Source organism: Anomaloglossus baeobatrachus, chromosome 3 (genome assembly GCF_048569485.1).
Source record: "Anomaloglossus baeobatrachus isolate aAnoBae1 chromosome 3, aAnoBae1.hap1, whole genome shotgun sequence".
Lineage (NCBI taxonomy): Eukaryota > Metazoa > Chordata > Amphibia > Anura > Aromobatidae > Anomaloglossus > Anomaloglossus baeobatrachus.
In genome coordinates, this window is record NC_134355.1 from 455,956,741 (window position 1) to 455,981,423 (window position 24,683).

The window sequence follows — 24,683 nt, forward strand, 5'->3', positions numbered from 1 at the left end:
TAGCCACGTTTAGGATGCCACTAGGTACACTGACTGTTTGCTAGTATAATGGCTTAGTTAAAAAGAGTTTGAGTGTGCAATGCAGGCAGAGGTGCTACAAATATCTTTGCAATACTGTGACTAGACAAAAGTACAATAGCCACGTTTAGGATGCCACTAGGTACACTGACTGTTTGCTAGTATAATGGCTTAGTTAAAAAGAGTTTGAGTGTGCAATGCAGGCAGAGGTGCTGCAAATATCTTTGCAATACTGTGACTAGACAAAAGTACAATAGCCACGTTTAGGATGCCACTAGGTACACTGACTGTTTGCTAGTATAATGGCTTAGTTAAAAAAAGTTTGAGTGTGCAATGCAGGCAGAGGTGCTGCAAATTTCTTTACAATAGTGTGAATAGACAAAAGTACAATAGCCACGTTTAGGATGCCACTAGGTACACTGACTGTTTGCTAGCATAATGGCTTAGTTAAAAAGAGTTTGAGTGTGCAATGCAGGCAGAGGTGCTGCAAATATCTTTGCAATACTGTGACTAGACAAAAGTACAATAGCCACGTTTAGGATGCCACTAGGTACACTGACTGTTTGCTAGTAGAATGGCTTAGTTAAAAAAAGTTTGAGTGTGCAATGCAGGCAGAGGTGCTGCAAATATCTTTGCAATACTGTGACTAGACAAAAGTACAATAGCCACGTTTAGGATGCCACTAGGTACACTGACTGTTTGCTAGTAGAATGGCTTAGTTAAAAAAAGTTTGAGTGTGCAATGCAGGCAGAGGTGCTGCAAATATCTTTGCAATACTGTGACTAGACAAAAGTACAATAGCCACGTTTAGGATGCCACTAGGTACACTGACTGTTTGCTAGTATAATGGCTTAGTTAAAACAAGTTTGAGTGTGCAATGCAGGCAGAGGTGCTGCAAATATCTTTACAATAGTGTGAATAGACAAAAGTACAATAGCCACGTTTAGGATGCCACTAGGTACACTGACTGTTTGCTAGTATAATGTCTTAGTTAAAAAAAGTTTGAGTGTGCAATGCAGGCAGAGGTGCTGCAAATATCTTTACAATAGTGTGAATAGACAAAAGTCCAATAGCCACGTTTAGGATGCCACTAGGTACACTGAGTGTTTGCTAGTATAATGGCTTAGTTAAAAAGAGTTTGAGTGTGCAATGCAAGCAGAGGTGCTGCAAATATCTTTGCAATACTGTGACTAGACAAAAGTACAATAGCCACGTTTAGGATGCCACTAAGTACACTGACTGTTTGCTAGTATAATGGCTTAGTTAAAAAAAGTTTGAGTGTGCAATGCAGGCAGAGGTGCTGAAAATATCTTTACAATAGTGTGAACAGACAAAATTACAATAGCCACGTTTAGGATGCCACTAGGTACACTGACTGTTTGCTAGTATAATGGCTTAGTTAAAAAGAGTTGGAGTGTGCAATGCAGGCAGACGTGCTGCAAATATCTTTCCACTAGTTTGACTACACAAAAGTACAATAGCCACGTTTAGGATGCCACTAGGTACACTGACTGTTTGCTAGTATAATGGCTTAGTTAAAAAAAGTTTGAGTGTGCAATGCAGGCAGACGTGCTGCAAATATCTTTCCACTAGTTTGACTACACAAAAGTACAATAGCCACGTTTAGGATGCCCTAGGTACACTGACTGTTTGCTAGTATAATGGCTTAGTTAAAAAAAGTTTGAGTGTGCAATGCAGGCAGAGGTGCTGCAAATATCTTTGCAATACTGTGACTAGACAAAAGTACAATAGCCACGTGTAGGATGCCACTAGGTACACTGACTGTTTGCTAGTATAATGGCTTAGTTAAAAAAAGTTTGAGTGTGCAATGCAGGCAGAGGTGCTGCAAATATCTTTACAATAGTGTGAATAGACAAAAGTACAATAGCCACGTTTAGGATGCCACTAGGTACACTGACTGCTAGTATAATGGCTTAGTTAAAAAGAGTTGGAGTGTGCAATGCAGGCAGACGTGCTGCAAATATCTTTCCACTAGTTTGACTACACAAAAGTACAATAGCCACGTTTAGGATGCCACTAGGTACACTGACTGTTTGCTAGTATAATGGCTTAGTTAAAAAAAGTTTGAGTGTGCAATACAGGCAGACATGCTGCAAATATCTTTCCACTAGTTTGACTACACAAAAGTACAATAGCCACGTTTAGGATGCCACTAGGTACACTGACTGTTTGCTAGTATAATGGCTTAGTTAAAAAAAGTTTGAGTGTGCAATGCAGGCAGAGGTGCTGCAAATATCTTTACAATAGTGTGAATAGACAAAAGTACAATAGCCACGTTTAGGATGCCACTAGGTACACTGACTGTTTGCTAGCATAATGGCTTAGTTAAAAAGAGTTGGAGTGTGCAGAGGGCAGGAGGGTACAGTGCCAGGATTGTGGGGCTCTGGGTAGAGGAATGGAAGCCTGCCTTTCTATTCCCTCCTAATGGTGAAATGCAGCGACGAAATCCCTGACCTTGGCTACACAGACGCTGTCTCTGTTTTCAGGACCTGTCACCTATGGCTCTGACCCTACCGGTTTGAGCCCTTAAAAGGACTGATAGAAAGTGCTCTCCCTAAGCTGTCTAACGCTGTCTATGGAGCGCATACAGCTGTATCGGCGATAGGACTCAGGAGGACGGAGCTGCGACATTGATGTGTGACACCAAGGACGCAGAAGAGATAATGGCGTCCTGGAGGAAAATGTCCGGTTTTATAATGCAGGGACATGTGACATGGACATCCTATCACACATGCCGTTGCTTCTCTGGCTAAAAGTCCACTTAGCTGTGTGTGTGTCTGGGATTGGCTGACATGCTGGCCCGCCCCACTACACGCGCGCGCTTAGGGAAGGAAGACAAGGAAAAAAAAAAAAAATGGCGATCGCCATTATAGAAACAGCAGTGATCTGAAGGCGCTGTTCACGCACACTATACACTGAAATGTCATAATAGTGTGATTCACAGAGTGACTTACACTATTACAGCGGAAACAAAGCTAGGAATTAGCTGTTTTTTTGCTGCTAGAACCGTTCTCGAACGTTTCTAGAACTATCGAGCTTTTGCAAAAAGCTCGAGTTCTAGTTCTAGTTCGATCTAGAACAGGCCCCAAAATCACTCGAGCCTAGAACTGGAGAACCTCGAACCGCGAACCGCGCTCAACTCTAGCCAAGATAGATGAGATGGTAGGACAGAAGAAAGAGAAGCATGATGAACAGGTAACATTGGTACCTTTATCAGGGCTCTCCTCCACACAGGGCTCCGATATTGGGTTCTTGGCTCGACAGTGGGCATCTCCATTTCCAGCCAGGGTACATTTTTGAGGAGGAAAACAACTGTTTGCACAGCAGGATGGTAATGAAATATACTCAGGGGCATCACTGCAACATGGCTGGTGAGATACAGAGGATCCAGTCCACACACTTGCAATTGAAGACAGGATGTCGATGCCTCTGAGCAACCTGGCACATACTGTATGAGCCAAAACATGCTGTTGTGCCTGTGCAATGACCGATGAGTTTCCAGGATTCTGATCAGTGCCAATTACTGAATGGCTACCCTGCTAGATCTATGGAACAAACATAATGCAGCATCGCTACTTTTGCCACTGGAGCAGGATGGTAAAAAGCATAAATATAAGTGCATGCTCTTAAATGCTCTACTTTTGGCATTCCCAACAGACAGCGGGAGCTCAATGCAAGAACAATAAATAGGAGGAGGAGGAAGTGGCCAGCGCAGCTGTTGCACTGACACTCCCGCAGAAGGGAGCGTTATCATAGCCAAAATGTCGTACCAATTCATCAACAGCACGCCACCCCATCCAGCAACACCATCTGCAATGTATCTTACCAGGAGGCAGTATTTAGCCAACATGATGGTAGAGTATATGTCCACACATCTATTAATGCTACTGATGGGTCTGCACCATTTAATTTCAGGGTCTCGAAATTGGACTCATGGTCTCAGCTTGCATTGCAGCAAGTGCACTGTCTGAACATGTGTTTAGCACGGCAGGGGGGTCATCACAGGCAGGTGCATCCGCCTGTCCTCAACTAATGTGGACAAGCTAGCTTTCCTTAAAATGAACAAGTCATGAATTACAACGGACTTGTCCGTAACTTTAGATAACTAGACAATTGTACCACCCGGAAGCACTCATCACTAGACTCTATTTTCCATTCACTGTTTTCTGCCCTGCAAAAAAACATTACCCCTCCCAAAAAAATAAAAATCAAAACCCACCCAAAAAAATAGTTTGGCTGCATCTGGGATGCCCTGGCAAAACCAGGTTGTCACAGGGAACTGCATCCATCTTTAAGTTGCAGGATCCCCTACTTATTTTCCTACCAACACAACCCCACACACAGGTACAAACACCAGCCACAAAGACTAGTCACCACAAATCAGTGGCTAACCTCCAGGCCAGAGGGTTCTGGGACTGTGGAACTCTTTGGGGTGGACTGATGGGAAAGGGACTTCAATCCTGTCACCAAGGACACTGCAAGGAACTCGGGGTGGTGTGACTCTAGAGCTAGTGGTGGCACCAGGGGTTCAGGTGTTTTGGGTGGCGGGTTGAAGAGAGAAGACAAATTCATGCAATGTTTAAGAAAATGCCTCCCTGTAAAGGGAAGAAATGTTTTGCTGTTCTAATGTTTTCATGTTATGCTTTTACCCTTTTTCTACGTTTCTAGTTCCAGAAAAAAAAATAAATACCGATGCCGGACAGCCTGAGGACGAGCTGTGTTTTACCAAGGGGGAGTGTGACGCCCTGGCAAAACCAGGTTGTCACAGGAGACTGCATCCATCTTCAATCCACTGCATCCATCTACAAACACCAGCCACAAAGCCTAGTCACCCCCCCAGGACAATAGGGACATACCAGTGGGCGGGGCCAGGCAGATGGTGACGCCAACCTAGGGGTCCTGAGGTGTCAGGGGACACATCAGTAGAGTGGAGGAGTTTGAACTGAGTAGACAGAGGAACTGAGAGGAGTGAAGTGGTAGTCGAGGGTTGTAGCTCCCGGACTACCGGACTAGCTGAGCTGACTAGGTGGCAGACGGCAGAGCAGGGCCACAGGTGAAAGAGATTCAGTCGCGGGAGACCTTAAGTGGACTGGGGCAGGGCTGTAGCCCGCCAGTGCCCACAGCAGGAATCCGGTCCAGAGGCCGTGGACAGTCGGGGTACCTGGACCCCAGGGCGAGGACAGCTTCAAGCACCTTTTCGATTAGCCATCGAGGGAAAAGGTTCTAGATCTTGTCCCACGAGTAGCCCAGATAGAGCGAGACGGAAGCCCAATGCGGGGGATAGGGCGTTTGCAAGTGTTTGCGAAAATCCCAAGGGTCAGATCTCGTGGGCCCCAGATCCCACAGCAAAGACACCGGGAGTGGACTTTTCCCATTTCATGCAGACTAGTCAACACAGGAGACAAAAAATTAGCATGCAGGAGGAAGGACCCCTGTTCTGTTCACCGGTGTGTGGGACCAGAGCACACCCCTCCGGAGGCTACCGGTATCTGGCACTTTGTTTACTATCTGGACTCTGTGTGACTTTATTCAAACAGTGAGTACACCGGTATCATTCGGTCCAACCCTGCAAACTGTGTCCCAGTCCTCCACCTACACCTGGGCCCGGGGACAACTCCTCCCCTACCGGTGGAGGGGGTACCATCCTGCTGGCCCGCTCCATCATCCCCAGGCGTCCCATACCAAGGCAGCGGCAGTGTCACCAACACTCACCGCAACCCATGGGTGGCGTCACTGACAAACTCTCCCCTGTAAATAACCCCTTTATATTGTTGTGGGCGACAGGCTGCTGCAAGAGCCCTGGATCCGGCTGCCATTCGAGCCACAGCCATGATCCCGAGCAACTCGAGTAGCTCCACACTTGCCATGGCCTGCGCCCGCGACACATCATCCTCTGCCTCTTGGACCTACGCTGCCATATCCACCTCAATTTCATCCTCCAATGGGACCTCCTCCTCCTGGTTCAAACCTTTTGTTGGGTGGATAAGGGTGATTCTATCTTATTTTGAAAGGATTCTGAGTGCTTTGTGTAGCAACTGGGACAATAGCCTCTGTCGGGTCCTGTTTTAAAATGTTGTGGCCTGTGGGGGAACTCTGTCAATCTTGGCTATGTGGGTAAAGCTGGAGTGCAGGTTACATAGGGTAGAATGGTTAAACTTATTGCTCTGTGGGGGAAGTCTGGCAATCTTGTCAGTGCAGAGCAATTGTTTAAAGAGCCTCTGTTGAGGCCTAAATTTCAAATTTGCACTCTGTGGTTAAACTCTGGCAATCTTGACTGTGTGGGTGAACAGGGAATACAGGCAATATAAGAGACATTGTTTGTTAAACTTGGTATTCTGTGGGTAAATTCTGTGAGACATTTTTGTGTGTTTTTGGGAATACATGGATGATGGGAATGACTGGATGTTCCACAAGAACAAAAAGTTTTTTCTTGGAATTTTTTCCAAGAAACAGTTTGAATACCTTCTTGGGGAACATCCATTCATTCCCATCATCCATGCATTACCAAAAACACAAAAATGTCTCACCTCTGACAATGAGACCTATCGTCACTGGCATTGGATCAATTGAATGAATGAATGAATGAATGAATGAATGAATGAATGAATGAATGCCTGGGGGAATGGCTGGATGTTCCATTACAGTCTTTGGTTAGAAAGGATTCCTGGATTTCTGCAAGATTCTCGGGACGTCATATGGTCTGAACAGTGGACATGGCTCGCATGCGACGTCACCTCTCTGTACACCTCCATACCACAACACATTGCCTAATTGGCAGTTGATCATCATTTGAAAAAAAAAGAAAAAGAAAAAACAGTGAATATTCTATTGAATTATGAGATTATATTCATTCAGTACTTGCTTTTTTTTTTACTTGTCCACAATTATTTTATGTTTAATAAAAACAAGTTTTTACAGAATAAAGGTTTGGCAATGGGCGCGATTTTCTCACCAGCAGTGGCCAATTTGGTCATGGCTTGGTGGGAAGAAAAATTCATATATCACACAAATAATCCATTTCTCCAATATATTAAATGGTATGCAAGGTTTATAGATGATGTGATCGTCATATGGGAGGGGGACATTGACAAAATTCCACAGTTCATTTCTTATATTAAGTCTAATGACAGTGACCTGCGGTTTACATATTTTTCTCATTCCAATGTCATTACATTTCTGGATTTACAGCTTAGTGGTTTTCATGGCAAAATTGTTGAAAGCAAAACATTCCGCAAATCAATGTCAGGGAATACCATCCTGAATGCTGACAGTTTCCACCCGGCACATACCATCAAATTTATACCAGTCGGAGAGTTTATCCATGCAAAGCGTAACTACAGCGAGGAGATTAATTCCTTCATTCAGGAGTCCAAAATTTTTGAGGATCGTTTAAAGCTACGGAAATATTCTCTTTGGTCATTAGATAGGGCAAAAAGTATTGTTGCCATCAGAAATTTATTTTTATCTCACTTTTTCTTTTGTCCAGGGAGGCTCAGCCCCATTTACAAAAGTATATGTCTGGTTTCATCCAGGTGTTCTAATTAAGGGCTTAATTGTATTACCACTTGAACTCCCTGTACACATTTATCTGTTGTATTTCACCAAAGTCTAAGATCCACGCTCTCGAAACGTGTCTGGTGGTGTCTATAAAACTTACTTTCGTGGACCTGGAGATTTTCTATGTGCACGTGCGTCTTTATGTAGATTGTTGATTTTAAAGGATTTTTCATTAAAACATTAAAAAATGATTATATCTAAAAGACCAGAAGCTGGATCATCTTTTCCTTCACCTGTGGTTCCAGAGCTGAGCAGCAGCGGGATCCTTGCTTCCACGCCGCCTATATTTTGGATGGTTCCTGGGGTGAGCTGGTTGTTTCTTTATCATCCTAGGAGTACATATATACCAAACAGGTATAGTTTTTCTTTTGTTTAATTGATTTAAAATAAATCTGTATTTTGTAAAAAAAAATAATTTAGGTTTTGGCGCCATTTTCCTCAGTACAGTATTGTTTTCATTTTTTGGAATCTGGGGCTGTGTAATGGCTTATTGGCTTGGTATGATCACAGCTTACTGCATTTTATTGTAATGTTACCAAAAAAAACCCTTAATTCTAGAGGGGTTTTTTTGTTTTTATTTTTAAATTTCACTGTTTTCGATTGGATGAATCTATTATATATTAACAAATATGTGTATTTATTATTATTATTATTATTGTTTTATTTTCAATGGGGCAAAAAGGGGGTGATTTCAACTTTTGTGCTTTTTAAAAAAAATGTTTTTAAAACTTTTAATTGTATATACTAGTCTCCTTAAGGGACTTCAACCTGTGATTGTCCAATCACCTGTGCTGTACAGAGTAGTGCATCAGTGCATAGCCTCAGTGTTATTGATGCTGCTAAGATTGCTGACCCTACACAGCCAGACATCCCCTTGCCTACTCCATCATATTCTTTATTGTGGTGCTGTCGTCACTGAAACGTCTGATAAAAACTTACATACCTCTCCTACTTGTCCGTTGTGTTCTTCTACTGAAGGGTAAATTACCCTGAAATTGTTCCCCCAAAAATTGATAAGGAATTATATTTGCAGGCCTTTCAAAGACATCATTGCTTCTTAACTTTCCAAACAGAAAATCTGTTGCTGCTCCCATAAAAAAATATATATTTTTAACTCCTTGTTAAACAGCTATTGCTTCTTCATTTACCAAAGTGCAATGTTGCGGATACCAAAATAGGGATACTTTTTTTAAAATCATGTTTTAAAAAAACAGCTATTGCTTGTTCTTTAAAAAATACAATATTGCTGTTGTCCCAAAAAAATAAAGGGAATTTTTGGAAGGCTTGTTAAAAGTCAATAGCTTCTTCACTAAGTAAACAATAAACCTATTGTTACTGACCAAACGGAATAATTTTAGTAACACTTCTGCCCAAGAAGCCATGTCATTTGTCCATGTACACTAATGTGTTTAAAGAAGCACTCCCACTAACATTTTTATTGTTTATATAAGCATGTATAGTCAGTAACGCACTGTGAGTGTGTTAATATACTCACCTACCGATGCTCTCTCCAGTGTCCAGTGCTGGTCATCTGCTCTTCTTAGTGACATCACCGCAAAAGAGACCTGCCAGCTCATTTCACACTCTGTGTGAGCCGGAAGTCTTTTTTGAAATGAAAGTCTATGGAGCCTCATTATGACACTCGGTAGACTTACTTTTACGCCACTCACACAGTGGAGTGAGATACTCATCACTATGGGGTGTAGTATAGAGTTTGCAACTAGATGGCGCAGTGAGCAAGCCGCATGAGCAGAGGGGAAGTCAGACAGACCGAGGTCAATATCGAGAGGACGCGACAAAACACTGGGAGTAGACAGCAACGAGGAATTCAGGCCGAGGTTCAGGTAACCAGTTGAGTACGTATGGAACACAAGGGGAAGGCAAAGACGTAGTCAGGAGGGGGTCAGAGGTCAGAAGCCGGATGGGAATGATAAGGTCAGGAGGTCATGCAAAGGAAAGTCAGAAGACAGTCCAAGGTCAAGTAGCCAAGATCAAGTCACAAGACAAACCAGGAGCCAGGCACTTACTGCAACAAACCAGGAAATACGACTGTGTGGCGCGGCTTCGGTCGAGAACGCTCCCTGATAGATGTGTATATAAGTATATTCACACTACATTACATTCACATAAACACATTTAAGTAATAAAAATATTATTGGGAGTGCTTCTTTAAACAATGGCACTGCAGGTTTACATTTCTAAAAGCAAAAAAAGTCTGTTAGTGCATTGTCTTATTATTTAATTGGTTGTTTAACACTAGTCACCATCAGTTTACCTGTTGTCCAAGTGTTGAGTTTATTTGGACATTTTTAAGGCATTAAAGAATTTGAAACACATTTAATAAAGTCATAGGAGACCTCATAGTGTTACACATATCTTTTCCAGGCAATTGGAAGCTGTAATTCACTGCAAATAAAGTTTGTTTGCTTTTTATTTTTAATTTTAATTAAGCTGCCAAATTTGAATTTCTAAAGATTCACCCATTTCTAGAGATGAGCGAACCGGTCGCGGTTCGGCTCGAGGTCGGTTCGCCGAACGGAGGTCCCGTTCGAGTTCGGTTCGTCGAACGTTCAACGAACCGAACTCGAACCGCATAGGAAACAATGGCAGGCATTCACAAACACATAAAAACACCGATAAAACACCCTCAAAGGTGTCCAAAAGGTGACAAACAACTCACAACACAACACAAACACATGGGAAAGTGACAAGAACAAATTCTCATGCGAAAACAAAAGAGCGTAACGAGGAAAAAGAGGACGAGACACAGATATAGGCATGGGACGCCCTTCTAAAATCATGTAAAACACCACAAGGTGACTCCAAGCGGAGTCTCCCTTTTTCCAAAAATTGGGCCACACAGACACCCCATCAGTGGCAGCACTTGTGCCCTAGTTGCAAACAGGATGTTTTGATTTGCATCAAGCACATTCAAAAATACGCCATAATTAACTGGACCCAGGATGACACTGGGGTAGGTAGCAAAGTCTTTCCTGATCCCAGCTCTGTTCATCTTGGATCATTTTTAAAAAACACAGCAAGCAAGGGTTACTCCAAGCGGAGTCTCCCTTTTTTCCAAAAATTGGGCCACACAGACACCCCATCAGTGGCAGCACTTGTGCCCTAGTTGCAAACAGGATGTTTTAATTTGCGTCAAGCGCATTAAAAAATACGCCATAATTAACCGTCCCCAGGATGACACCGGGGTAGGTAGCAAAGTCTTTCCTGATCCCAGCTCTGTTCATCTTGGATCATTTTTAAAAAAGACAGCAAGCAATGGTTACTCCAAGCGGAGTCTCCCTTTTTTCCAAAAATTGGGCCACACAGACACCCCATCAGTGGCAGCACTTGTGCCCTAGTTGCAAACAGGATGTTTTAATTTGCGTCAAGCGCATTAAAAAATACGCCATAATTAACCGTCCCCAGGATGACACCGGGGTAGGTAGCAAAGTCTTTCCTGATCCCAGCTCTGTTCATCTTGGATCATTTTTAAAAAAGACAGCAAGCAATGGTTACTCCAAGCGGAGTCTCCCTTTTTTCCAAAAATTGGGCCACACAGACACCCCATCAGTGGCAGCACTTGTGCGCTAGTTGCAAACAAGATGTTTTGATTTGCGTCAAGCACATTCAAAAATACGCCATAATTAACTGGCCCCAGGATGACACTGGGGTAGGTAGCAAAGTCTTTCCTGATCCCAGCTCTGTTCATCTTGGATCATTTTTAAAAAACACAGCAAGCAAGGGTTACTCCAAGCGGAGTCTCCCTTTTTTCCAAAAATTGGGCCACACAGACACCCCATCAGGGGCAGCACTTGTGCCCTAGTTGCAAACAGGATGTTTTGATTTGCATCAAGCACATTCCAAATCCACAAGCATTTACTCTCCCCAGGATGACACAGGGGTAGTAAATTCCTTGTGGATCCATGACTTGTTCATTTTAAAGGAACGTTAGTTTGTCCACATTGTCACTGGACAGACGTGTGCGCTTATCTGTCAGCACACACCGAGCAGCACTGAAAACACGTTCAGAGACAACGCTGGCAGCTGGACACGACAAAATCTCCAAAGCGTAAGTGGAGAGCTCTGGCCATTTTTCAAGATTTGAAGCCCAAAATGAGCAAAGCTCCATTTGCAAAGTCATGGCATCGATGTTCATTTGGAGATACTCCTGTATCATCCTCTCCAGCCGTTGACTATGTGTTAGACTTGTTGTCTCTGTTGGCCTTGCAAAGGAGGGTCTAAAAAAATTATGAAAAGATTCCATAAAATTGCTGTTACCAGCACCAGATACAGTCCTACTGGTACGGGTAGACTGTTGAAGATGACGAGACCGTCCCATGTTTGTCAAGTTACAACTGGGAGATTCACTCCCTGCACCTGCACGGTTGTTTGGTGGAAAAGCGGATCTAAGATCGAGTAACAGCTTCTGCTGATACTCCTGCATACGTGCGTCCCTTTCTATTGCTGGAATTATGTCACAAAATTTGGACTTGTACCGGGGATCTAATAGTGTGGCAAGCCAATAGTCATCATCACTTCTAATTTTGACAATGCGAGGGTCATGTTGGAGGTAGTGCAGCAAGAAAGCACTCATGTGTCTTGCACAGCCATGCGGACCAAGTCCACGCTGTGTTTGTGGCATAGAGGTGCTAACCGTTCTTTCTTCCTCTGACATCTCCCCCCAACCTCTTTCAACTGAAATTTGACCAAGGTCTCCCTCATCCGCTGAGTCTTCCATGTCCATGGACAGTTCGTCCTCCATTTCTTCATGTTCTCCTGCACCTTCCTCAACATTTCGCCTGCTACCATGCGCCCTTGTTGATCCCTGTCCCCCATGGTCCCATGCGTGCCGCGTTGGTGATGATGAACGTCTGGACCTTGGTGATGTTGTTGTGTCTTGCGCATATGAATCATCCTGTAGTTCCTCCCCTTCCTGTTGTCTCACCCCCTGACTCCGAATAGTGTTTGACGTGTGCTCCAGCATGTAAATGACTGGAATTGTCATGCTGATAATGGCATTGTCAGCGCTAAACATATTCGTCGTCATGTCGAAACTGTGCAGAAGGGTGCATAGGTCCTTGATCTGAGACCACTCCATCAGGGTGATCTGCCCCACCTCTGCATCTCGTTGGCCCAGGCTATATGTCATGACGTATTGCACCAAGGCTCGGCGGTGCTGCCACAGTCGCTGTAACATGTGGAGAGTCGAATTCCAGCGTGTCGGCACATCGCATTTCAGGCGATGAACCGGCAGGCCGAAAGACTTCTGGAGCGATGCAAGTCGCTCAACTGCGGCGCTTGAACGGCGGAAGTGAGCAGACAGTTTTCGTGCCCTGGTCAGAAGGCCATCTAGGCCGGGATAGTGTGTTAAAAATTGCTGGGCAACAAGGTTCAACACGTGAGCCATACAAGGTACGTGTGTTACCTTGCCCAGGCGAAGGGCCGCACCCAGGTTTGCAGCATTGTCGCACACGGCCTTACCAGGCTGCAGGTTGAGTGGAGACAACCACTTTTTAAACTTGGACCGCAGAGCTGACCACAACTCCTCAGCTGTGTGACTCTTATTCCCAAGACATGTCAAGCTAAAGACCGCCTGATGCCGTTGCGCTCTGCTGCCAGCATAGTAATGAGGGGTGCGTGATTCCTTCTGCGCAGTAAGAATGCTGGTGGCCTGACCAGGCAGGCTTGGGGCGGAGGTGGAGGACACAGATGAGGTGGAGGAGGCAGAAGCAGTGGCGGAACTTGGACAGACAGAGGATTGACACACAAGTCATGGGGACAGCAAGACTTGTGCAGCAGACCCTTCACCAGCTATCACCATAGTTACCCAGTGCCCAGTCAGCGACATGTAACGTCCCTGTCCATGCTTACTGGTCCAAGTATCAGTGGCAAAATGCACCCGTTCACACACAGAGTTTCTCAAGGAAGCGGTGATGTTGTGTGCGACATGCTGGTGTAGCGCGGGCACACCTTTCTTAGAGAAGTAGTGGTGACTGGGCATCTGGTACTGGGGCACAGCGACAGATATAAGGTCTCTAAAATCCTGTGTGTCCACCAGGCGGAAAGGCAGCATTTCGGTAGCCAACAGCTTACAGAGGGATAAAGTCAACCTATTAGCTTTGTCATGGGTCGCAGGAAATGGCCTTTTATTTGTCCACATCTGAGGGACAGAGATCTGGCTGCTGTGTGTAGACGGTGTTGAGTAGGGTGTCCCTGTAAAAATGCAGGTTTGTGAGGAAAGTGCAGTCGGAGACATGATGTTGCCTTCATCCAACGTTGGTGCTATCGATGTCTGAGAGAGCTGTACACACGCACTTGTTTCCCCTTCCAAACCAACTGACGACCTACCAAGCAAACTGCCTGTTGCGGTTACAGTGGTGGAAGTTGTGCGTGGAAAAACAGGTGTGACAGCTGTCCCCACAGTCCTAGAAGATGAAGAGCGCGCGGATGCACTGGAAGGGGCAGGTGGTGGATGGTTCGCTCCGCTAGGCCGCATTGCAGCACGGTGAGCTTCCCACTGGGACATATGATATTTATTCATGTGACGATTCATGGAAGAAGTTGTCAAACTGCTGAGGTTTTGCCCTCTACTAACAGAATCACGACAAATTTTACAGATCACATAATTTGGGCGATCTTTTGCTATGTCAAAAAAGGACCAGGCTAGGCAAGGCTTAGAGGGCATGTGACCTGCTGAGCCCCCCCGACTAGTGCTCAGAGGCAAAATGGTGGCTGAGAATGCAGTTGTAGACGTGCTACCAGTGCTCCGACTCTGTCCAGGAAGGCGCAAGGTAACTTCGTCGTCGGTTGCATCCTCCTTCACCGCTTCTGTTGACCTCCAGAAGTGCCTGACTGTGGGTTGACAGTAGGTGGGATTTAGAACTTCCTCATCAATTGTTGTGTTTGCACTCCCCTCACCCTCAGACCGAGCCTCTTCTTGCCCTGACCGAATATTTAAGTTGTCATCCCAATCTGGTATCTGCGTCTCATCGTCATCAGTATGTTCCTCATTGTCTATAACCACAGGTGTTACAGTTTGTGACAAAGGGTCAACATTATGCTCAGAAACTTGGTCCTCACGGCCTGAATCAGAGTCACAAAGGTTCTGGGCATCACTGCAGACCATTTCCTGGTCTGTACTCACTGTAGCTTGGGAACAGACCTCTGATTCCCAGGCTATAGTGTGACTGAACAGCTCTGCAGACTCAGCCATCTCACTTCCACCATACTGTGCAGGGCTGATGGAGACTTCAGAGCTGGGAGAAAGCAAGTTTGATTGGGATGACAACTCAGAGGACTGGTGTTTTTTGGATGCGGTAGTTGAGGTGGCTGAGAGGGCACTTGTTGGTCCACTTGAGATCCATTCAAGCATTTTCCTTTTTTGGCCATCATCTACCTTTGTTCCTGTTGTTCGCGTCCGTAAAAAAGGGAGCACATCGGGTTGTCCACGGTAAGTAGTAGATATCTTACTTTTGCTGGTAGATGGTCTATCTTCAGCAGATGTTAATGGAGCTTTGCCACCTTCCCCATGGACAAACCCTTTTTTTCCTTTTCCAACATGCCTGTTCCCCATTCCACCAGCATCTGTCATTTTGCCACTCATGTTGATTGCGACAAGATTGTGCACTTAAAATGTGGTAGTAAAAATTGAGAGGTGGTGTAGATTGCAGTGGTGGTCTAGCTTTATTAACAGCAGAATAATAAAGAATAAATATCCCTGACAATGCAACTACTGCCCTTAAACTGGCAGCATAAATTGCTAGTATAATGGCTTAGTAACAATGAGTTGGAGTGTGCAATGCAGGCAGACGTGCTGCAAATATCTTTGCACTAGTGGGACGATACAGAAGTCCAATAGCCACATTTAGGATGCCACTAAGGTTATAATGAGTTTGAGTGTGCAATTCAGGCAGACGTGCTGCAAATATCTTTGCACTAGTGGGACGATACAGAAGTCCAATAGCCACGTTTAGGATGCCACTAAGTTCACTCAGTGTTTGCTAGTATAATGGCTTAGTAACAATGAGTTTGAGTGTGCAATGCAGGCAGACGTGCTGCAAATATCTTTGCACTACTGGGGCAATACAGCAGTCCAACAGCCACGTTTAGGATGCCACTACGTTCACTCAGTGTTTGCTAGTATAATGGCTTAGTAACAATGAGTTGAAGTGTGCAAAGGGCAGGAGGGTACAGTGGCAGGGTTGTGGGTCTCTGGGTAGAGGAAAGGAAGCCTGCCTTTCTATCCCTCCTAATGGGGAAATGCAGCAAGGAAATCCCTGACCTTAGCTACACAGACGCTGTCATCTTGTGTAGCTGTTAAACTCTGTTTTCAGGACCTGTCACCTATGGCTCTGACCCTGCCGGTATGAGCCCTTAAAAGGACTGATAGAAAGTGCTATCCCTAAGCTGTCCAACGCTGTGTATGGAGCGTATACAGCAGTATCGGCGATAGGAGCTGCGCCAGTGATGTCTGACACCAAGGACGCAGAAGGCAGATAATGGCGTGCTGGAGGAAAATGTCCGGTTTTATAATGCAGGGACATGTGACATGGACATCCTATCACACATGCCGTTGCTTCTCTGGCTAAAAGTCCACTTAGCTGTGTGTGTGTCTGGGATTGGCTGACATGCTGGCCCGCCCCACAAGATGCGCGCGCTTAGGGAAGGAAGACAAAAAAAATAAATAAATGGCGATCGCAATTATACATACAGCAGTGATCTGAATGCGCTGTTCCCGCACACTACACACTGAAATGTCATAATAGTGTGAGTCACAGAGTGACTTACACTATTACAGCGGAAAGCCAGCTAGGAATTAGCTGTTTTTTTGGCTGCTAGAACCGTTCTCGAACGTATCTAGAACTATCGAGCTTTAGCAAAAAGCTCGAGTTCTAGTTCGATCTAGAACAGCCCCCAAAATCACTCGAGCCGCGAACCGGAGAACCTCGAACCACGAACCGCGCTCAACTCTACTCATATCTAAAGCATAAACTTATTGATTTATTGAGTATTTTTATTTTTTTTCCCAGTAACAAATAATTCTTCATGGTGTTATTGGCTGAATGACAGGCTATCAGCCATTATAAAAACAATATCTTGTTTCCTGCTTCTAATCATTATCTTTTTTCTTGCAAAAGACACCATAATGACTACATACACTGTGTGCAGAATTATTAGGCAAGTTGTATTTTAGAGGATTTTTTTTATTATTGATCAACAACTATGTTCTCAATCAACAAAAAAAAGACTCATAAATATCAAAGCTTAATATTTTTGGAGGTTGGAGTGGGTTTTTTTGTTTTGGCTATTTTAGGAGGATATCTGTTTGTGCAGGTAACTATTACTGTGCAGAATTATTAGGCAACTTAATAAAAACCAAATACTGTATATTCCCATATCACTTGTTTGTTTTCACCAGGTAAACCAATATAACTGCACAAAAATTAGAAATAAACATTTCTGACATGCAAAAACAAAACCCCAAAAAATTAATGACCAATATAGCCACCTTTCTTTATGATGACACTCAACAGCCTACCATCCATAGATTCTGTCAGTTGCTTGATCTGTTTACGATCAACATTGCGTGCAGCAGCCACCACAGCCTCCCAGACACTGTTCCGAGAGGTTTACTGTTTACCCTCCCTGTAGATCTCACATTTAATGGGGTTCAGATCAGGTGTGCCATGTCATTATTTTTTCATCTTTTAGACCTTTACTGGCCAGCCACTTTGTGGAGTTGTGGAGTAGTTGGATGCATGTGATGGAGCATTGTCCTGCATGTAAATCATGTTTTTCTTGAACGATACCGACTTCTTCCTGTACCACTGAATGAAAAAGTTGTCTTCCAGAAACTGGCAGTAGGTCTGTGACTTGAGCTTCACTCCATCCTCAACCAGAAAAGGTCCCACAAGTTCATCTTTGATGATACCAGCCCATACCAGTACCCCACCTCCACCTTGCTGGCATCTGAGTCAGAGTGGAATGCTCTGCCGTTTACTGATCCAGCCTCTGGCCCATCAAGAGTCACTCTAATTTCATCAAAAATCTTTGAAAAATCAGTGTAAAGATATTTTTTGGTCCAGTCTTGACGTTTTATCTTATGTTTCTTGTTCAAAGGTTGTTCAAAGGTGGTCTTTTTTCAGCCTTCCTTACCTTGGCCATGTCCCTGAGTATGGCACACTTTGTGCTTTTTGATACTCCAGTAACGTAGCAGCTCTGAAATATGGCCAAACTGGTGGCAAATGGCATCTAGGCGAATTCACGCTTGATGTTCCTCAATTCATGGGCAGTTATTTTGCTCCTTTTTTGTCCAATATGTTTCTTGCAACCCTGTTGGCTATTTGCCATGAAACGCTTGATTGTTTGGTGATCACGCTTCAAAAGTTTGGCAATTTCAAGACTGCTGCAACCCTCTGCAAGACATCTCACAATTTTGGACTTTACAGAGCCCGTCAAATCTCTCTTCTGACCCATTTTGCCAAAGGAAAGGAAGTTGCCTAATAATTAAGCACACCTTATACAGGGTATTAATTTCATTACACCACACCCCTCCTCATTACAGAGATGCACATCACCTGATTTACTTAATTGGTAGTTAGCTCTCAAGCCTATACAGCTTGGAGTAGGACAATATGTATAAAAAGTATCATGTGAGCAAAATACTCATTTGCCTAATAATTCTGCACACAGTGTAGAAAGAAGTTGCTTATACAGAAACATTTCAATTGACTTACCTTTTCAAAGTCTTCACATTAATAATTTCATTTGATTTAAACTCTTTAAATGCAATGCCAATGACACGGAAACCTTGCATTGTATAGTGGTTGAGGGTACAAGAAAAATTGTCTGGTACTGTGAGTAGAAAAAATGATTATATTGATTGTACACAAACACATCTTTTATTTTACTTTGTGTTTTACTCAATATGTCGTAGACCTACAACAGTAAATCTGTGTGCACACAGTGCATCTTTATCTCTTTTCTATGCCTTATTTTGTGAAGTTTTGTCACAAAACTACAAGCAAATCTTGATGCAAGCAAAGTCACTGAGAAACCTGAAGTACAGTGCACATGTTGAGTTTTTTTCTCCATGCAGATTTCAATTCTTTCAGTGTTTTTGCATGTGTTTTTCACCACTGGAAGCAATGCAAAATCACATCAAAAGCATTGTAAAAACATTTGTGCTGCATTTTTCTTGCAAAGAGATGTAGAATTGGTGCAGAAAATCCTGCAATCAAATAGTCAACGTGTGCACATAAACTTACGTAGTGTGTACCTGTTGCATTTTTATCAATAGCAGGATAACACACCTCTGCACAAGAGGTGTGTTACTCTTCATTTATGTCCAGAAAAGCTCCCCTGATGAGTGCCTTGTGACGAAACGCGTAGGGAGACTGGAGTACGACACCATTGGATTGTCATTTGAGGGGTTACTTGGCAGCTATGTATAAGTGACTCCCCCTCTGAGATCCTGTTTTCACCTGAAAGTAGAGTATGAAGCTATACCGGTGAGATCCATCCATTTTATGTCATATTTATTAGGGTTATCATTGACACCCTTTCATGAGCCCCTGCACTGTTTTATGATTTAGTGGGCCTTTTTGCCTTTACTGGTACAGGTCAGATTGACCTAGCGGCTTCTGATAATTACATTCAGTATCGGCTTATCACCAAATTTATATGTTGTTTAGTTTCTTTCCCCTGTTTTTCATGTAATAATTAAAAGTTATATTTTATCATTATTACCTTGCTGATATATCCATGTTGCATTTTTACCTCATTTTTTTATGCGTTTGAGTACAGATTTGTCACAAAACCTGAAGGGACTCCTTAAGCTATCAAAATCAATAAAAATCCTGCGCACATGTTTATTTGTGACTTGCAGATTTGATGCAAAAAAATAATCTGCACCATGCCAATTGTTTCAGTGTTTTTGCATTTTCTTTTTTACCCATTTACTTCAAAGATGTCAGTCAAAAACGCTATAAAAATGCAGGTATAAAAATGTTTACACGTTTGCTGAATTTTTGTAGCGGTTTTGGTTGCTTTTTTGCATGTGTTTTTAGACAACAGTGAGTGCTGCAGTGGCAAGTAAATGTTAGGGCACCCTTGGTCAAAATGATTGTTATTGTTAAGTTGTAGGTTAATCTCTAAAAGGCATTAAGTTAAAGCTGACACATTTCTTTTGTATTTTGGGCAAAAATAATAATAGTGATTTTCAACTTTTGCATTTTAAAAATTACAAAAAGGAAAAGGAATCAATGCAAAAGTTTTGTCACCCTTGGAGATTTGTGTGCTCAGATAACTTTCACCAAGGCTTCAGACCTTAATTGGCCTGTTAGGGTAATTGCTTGTTCACTATCACCATTGGGAAAGGCCAGTTGATGCAAATTTCACAGCTTTATAAAAACCCAGCCTCCTCTAACCTGGTGCCAAAAAACAGCAGCCATGGGTTCTTCTAAGTAGCTGCCTAGCACTCTGAAAATTAAAATGGTGGAGGCTCACAAAGCAAGAGAAGGCTATAAGAAAATTGCAAAGCATTTTCAAGTTGCTCTTTTTACAGATTGAAATGTAATTATGAAATGGAAGTTAACAGTGGAGGTCATGAAAAATCTGGAAGACCAAACAATATTTCTGTGATAGCTGCTCCTAGGATTGCTAGAGAGGCAAACCAGAACCCCTGCTTGACTGCAAACGACCTTCAGGATTTAGCAGACTCGGGAGTTGATACATTGTTCTACTGTTAAGAAATACCTGCACATATATGGCCTTCATTGAAGAGTCATCAGAAGAAAACCTTTCCATAAAATTCAGCTGTAGAAGTATGCAAAAGGACATCTAAACAAGCTTGATGTATTTTGGAAACAAGTCCTGTGGACCACTGAGGTTAAAATAGATCTCTTTGGCAACAATGATCAAAGGTATGTGTGAAGATAAAAGGGCACAGAAATTCAGGAAAAGAATATTTCCCCAATCATTAAAAGGAACCTGTCAACTACTCACCTGTGGGGTGGTCCGATATGCTCTGATCCAATGTGCTTCACTGGTCTCGGGTCCGGCGCCTCCTCTATCCTTGTGATCACCTCTTACTTGCTTTGTGTAGATGATGTGTTCTACGTCATCCACACAGTGCCGTCCATTGCCCTCCTGCACATGCGCACTTCTCTCTGCCATGCTGAGGGCTGAGCAAAGTATTGTAGTGCACATGTGCAGGCATTCTTTGACCTTTCCCACCCACCTGTTCATTACAGTACTTTGCTCTGCCCTCAACATGGCAGACAGAAGTCCGTGTGCGCAGGAGTGCAATGGAGGACACTGTGAGGATGAAGTAGGAGACATCATCCACATAAAGCAATAAGGAGGATGGCAATCGCAAGGATAGAGGAAGCACTGGGTCAAGATCAGCAATGCCATCGGTTCAGACAGGACTGCCCTACAGGTCAGTAGGTGACACAATCCCTTTAATCATCGGGGGGACAAATTATGTGTTGGGGCTGTATTGCAGCCAATGCCAAAGAAAAAATTTCACAGGTAGAGGTAAGTAATAGATTCAATGAAATTAAAGCAAATTCTTGATGCAAACATAAAACCATCTGTAAAAAAAGCTGAAGTTGAAAAAAGGATGGCTTCTACAAATGGATAATGATCCTAAACACACATCAAAATCCACAATAAATTACCTCAAAAGGCACAAGCTGAAGGTTTCACAATGGCTCTTACAGTCCCTTGAGCTGAACATCATTGAAAATCTCTGGCTAGACGACCCAGATATCTCCTAGAACTGTAAAACTTTTCCAATGAAGAATGAATGAAAATGTCTCAAATAACAATTGAAAAACTCTTGGCTGACTACAAAAAAACATTTACAAGCTTGATACTTGCCAAAGTGGATGCTACCAAGTACTAACCATACAGGGTTCTGAAACTTTTGCATCAGCCCATTATCCCTTTTTGCTAAGTTTTAAATGTAAAAGATGAAAATATTGTTTTTATATGCTTAAAATACAAAGGAAATGTGACATCTTTAGTGATGGGCGGTCCCGAAATGTGAAAAGTCCTGATCAGCTCTGTTTTAAAAGGTACCCAGCCATGATAAAGCCCAGCAGCTGGGGGCTGGTATTCTCAGGCTGGGGAGGTCCATGTTTATCGGATCACCCTCAGTCTAAAAATAGCAACCTGCAGCCACCCAGGATTTTTGCGTCCATTACATGTAACAATGCTGGCACTTTACAGGGCTCTTCCCGATTGCCTTGATGCAGTGGAAATTGAGGTAATGAGGGGTTAATAACATCTCACAGCTGCCACTAAGCGCTAGATTAGTAATGGCAGTCATCTATGAGACTCCCCCATTACTAATCTGTAAGTGAAAGTAAATAAACACAAACACCGAAAAAAATCCTATATTTATTTGGAATAAAATTAAAAAAAAGACCCTCTTTCACCACTTTATTAACCCCACAACAGCCCTGCAAGTCCAACGTAATCCACACGAAGTTCCATGATGATTCAACTCTGCTACATTTGAAATTACAGCGTGCGAGCATAGAACATGTCTGCACACTATAACTGCAGGCAGATAATGAGCCGTGATCAGTGGTAACGTCACTCTGGTTAATTGTGGACACAGCAGAAAGATTCCCACAGTCATCCACCGGTAACCGCAGCTAATCAGACCTCAGGTGGGGTCACTGAGCTTAATGAAGTACCCTGAGGTTAGGTTAGCTGCGGTCACAGGTGGGTGACTGTGGGAATCTTTCTGCTGTGTTCGCAATTAACCAGAGTGACGTCACGGCTGATCGCGAGGCTCATTCATTTTCTGCCTGCAGTTAGTGTGCAGACATGTTCCATGAATCACACGCTGAAATTTCAGATGTAGCAGAGCTGAATCATTGTAGGACTTTGTGTGGATTATGTCAGACCAAGAAAAAAGGAGAGGTACACACACAAGTACTGGAACTCTAAATGGAAATCCAATAAATCAGATGTGCTACTCCTGTATATCCAAAGTGATGCATATTTTATTAAACACAGTGTAAGTATAAAAACAGTAAAACACAATTCCCCTTTACAATAATTAGGGGATCCTCTCCCACAATCCCTATACAATATCACAAGGGAGCTGACTAGATGTAAGATCAATACAGGCTAATCAGTACAAAATTTCACAAACATTGTATGAGAAACACAGCATATAACACCATGATGATGGTTAAGTCAAATGACCAAAGAAATAATCCTAAAAGCATAAGCAGTCAGAAAGAGTGAGGAGGTTAAAAACCCCACGCGTTATGCCAAACTTGTGGCTCTCTCATTTTTAATCTCTGGATTCTGGTCCCCGTACATTTAAATGGGGACTGGAATCCGGCCCGGAACCGGATTTTAAAAACCAGATAAAACGGACACACCGTCCCGGTTATCTACGAGTCCGCTCATCACTAGACATCTTTAACTTTATGCCTTTTAGAGATTAGTTCATCTTTAGCTTGCTTAACTATTCACAATAACAATAATTTTGACCAGAGGCACCTCAACATTTACATTCCACTCTATAGAGACAGATAATTAATACCTATTTGGCCTTAGTGTCAATATGAGTGTCACATATCTCCTGTGTGTCCCTGGGGCACAGTCATATGGTAACTATGATCCCGCATGGGTTATAGGTGTGTTAAACATATTAAAATAGTTATTTGTGGTTGTTATTTATGATTATGAGCCTTGTGGTCTGCTTTTTGTTGCATTTGCTTAGTTCTCCCTTTTTAAAACTCTTATACTTTTATACTTTAAAGCCTTTATTCTCACACACGTTGTTTACTTTCTTTTGTCTTTTTATACATGTTTACCTAGTGACATTATGCCTCACACTATCATCCATTATTTAAATGTTAGCTAAACAGACAATGTGGTGGTTCGTTTCAGGCAACAATGTTTTTGTATTATGCCCTGGGTCTGTTTTTTGCATCCTGCACATGCCCCTATTTATATTCCCCTATAATCATTGGAGAAGAGTCTCTTTATTTGTCAATCTATAGAGATAGATAACATATAGAAATAGAGAGAGTGACAGACATATAATAAAATTGTACCCTGTGCAGCTCATTGGGCAGCTTTTTATGATTAAATAAATAAATGTAAAAAACGACGTGGGATCCTCCCTATTTTTGATAACCAGTAAAGGTAAAGCAGACAGTTGTGGGCTGATATTATCAGACTGAAAAGGTCCATGGTTATTGGACCCTCCCAGCCAAATAATACCAGCCCTCTACCACCCCAGAATTGGTGCATCACATTACACCGTGTGCAGAATTATTAGGCAAGTTGTATTTTAAAGGATTATTTTTATTATTGATCAACAACTATGTTCTCAATCAACCCAAATGACTCATAAATATCAAAGCTTAATATTTTTGGAAGTTGGAGTGGGTTTTTTTTAGATTTGGCTATCTTAGGAGGAAATCTGTTTGTGCAGGTAACTAATTACTGTGCAGAGTTATTAGGCAACTTAATAAAAACCAAATATATTCTCATCTCACTTGTTTATTTTCACAAGATAAACCAATATAACTGCACAAAATTTTGAAAAAAACATTTCTGACAAAACCCCAAAAAATTAGTGACCAATATAGCCACCTTTCTTTATGATGACACTCAACAGCCTACCATCCATAGATTCTCTCAGTTGCTTGATCTGTTTACGATCAACATTGCATGCAGCAGCCACCACAGCCTCCCAGACACTGTTTCGAGAGGTGTACTGTTTTCCCTCCCTGTAGATCTCACATTTTATGAGGGACCACAGGTTCTCTATGGGGTTCAGATCAGGTGAACAAGGGGGCCATGTCATTATCTTTTAGACCTTTACTGGCCAGCCACGCTGTTGAGTAGTTGGATGCATGTGATGGAGCATTGTCCTGCATCAAAATCATGTTTTTCTTGAACGATACCGACTTCTTCCTGTACCACTGCTTGAAGAAGTTGTCTTCCAGAAACTGGCAGTATAGAAAAGAGCTGTGGACAAACAAGCGCAAATAGGGTCTTACCCCAATATGTGTGGGGTGGGGAGGGGGGAGTAATCCTACTCACCT

At 42.9% G+C, this 24,683-nt stretch overlaps 1 pseudogene; it reads right to left on the minus strand.

Annotated features, from left to right (window-relative positions):
- LOC142297273 (putative cation-transporting ATPase 13A4) overlaps positions 1 to 24,683 on the minus strand; it is a 332,303-nt pseudogene that overhangs the window by 190,118 nt on the left and 117,502 nt on the right.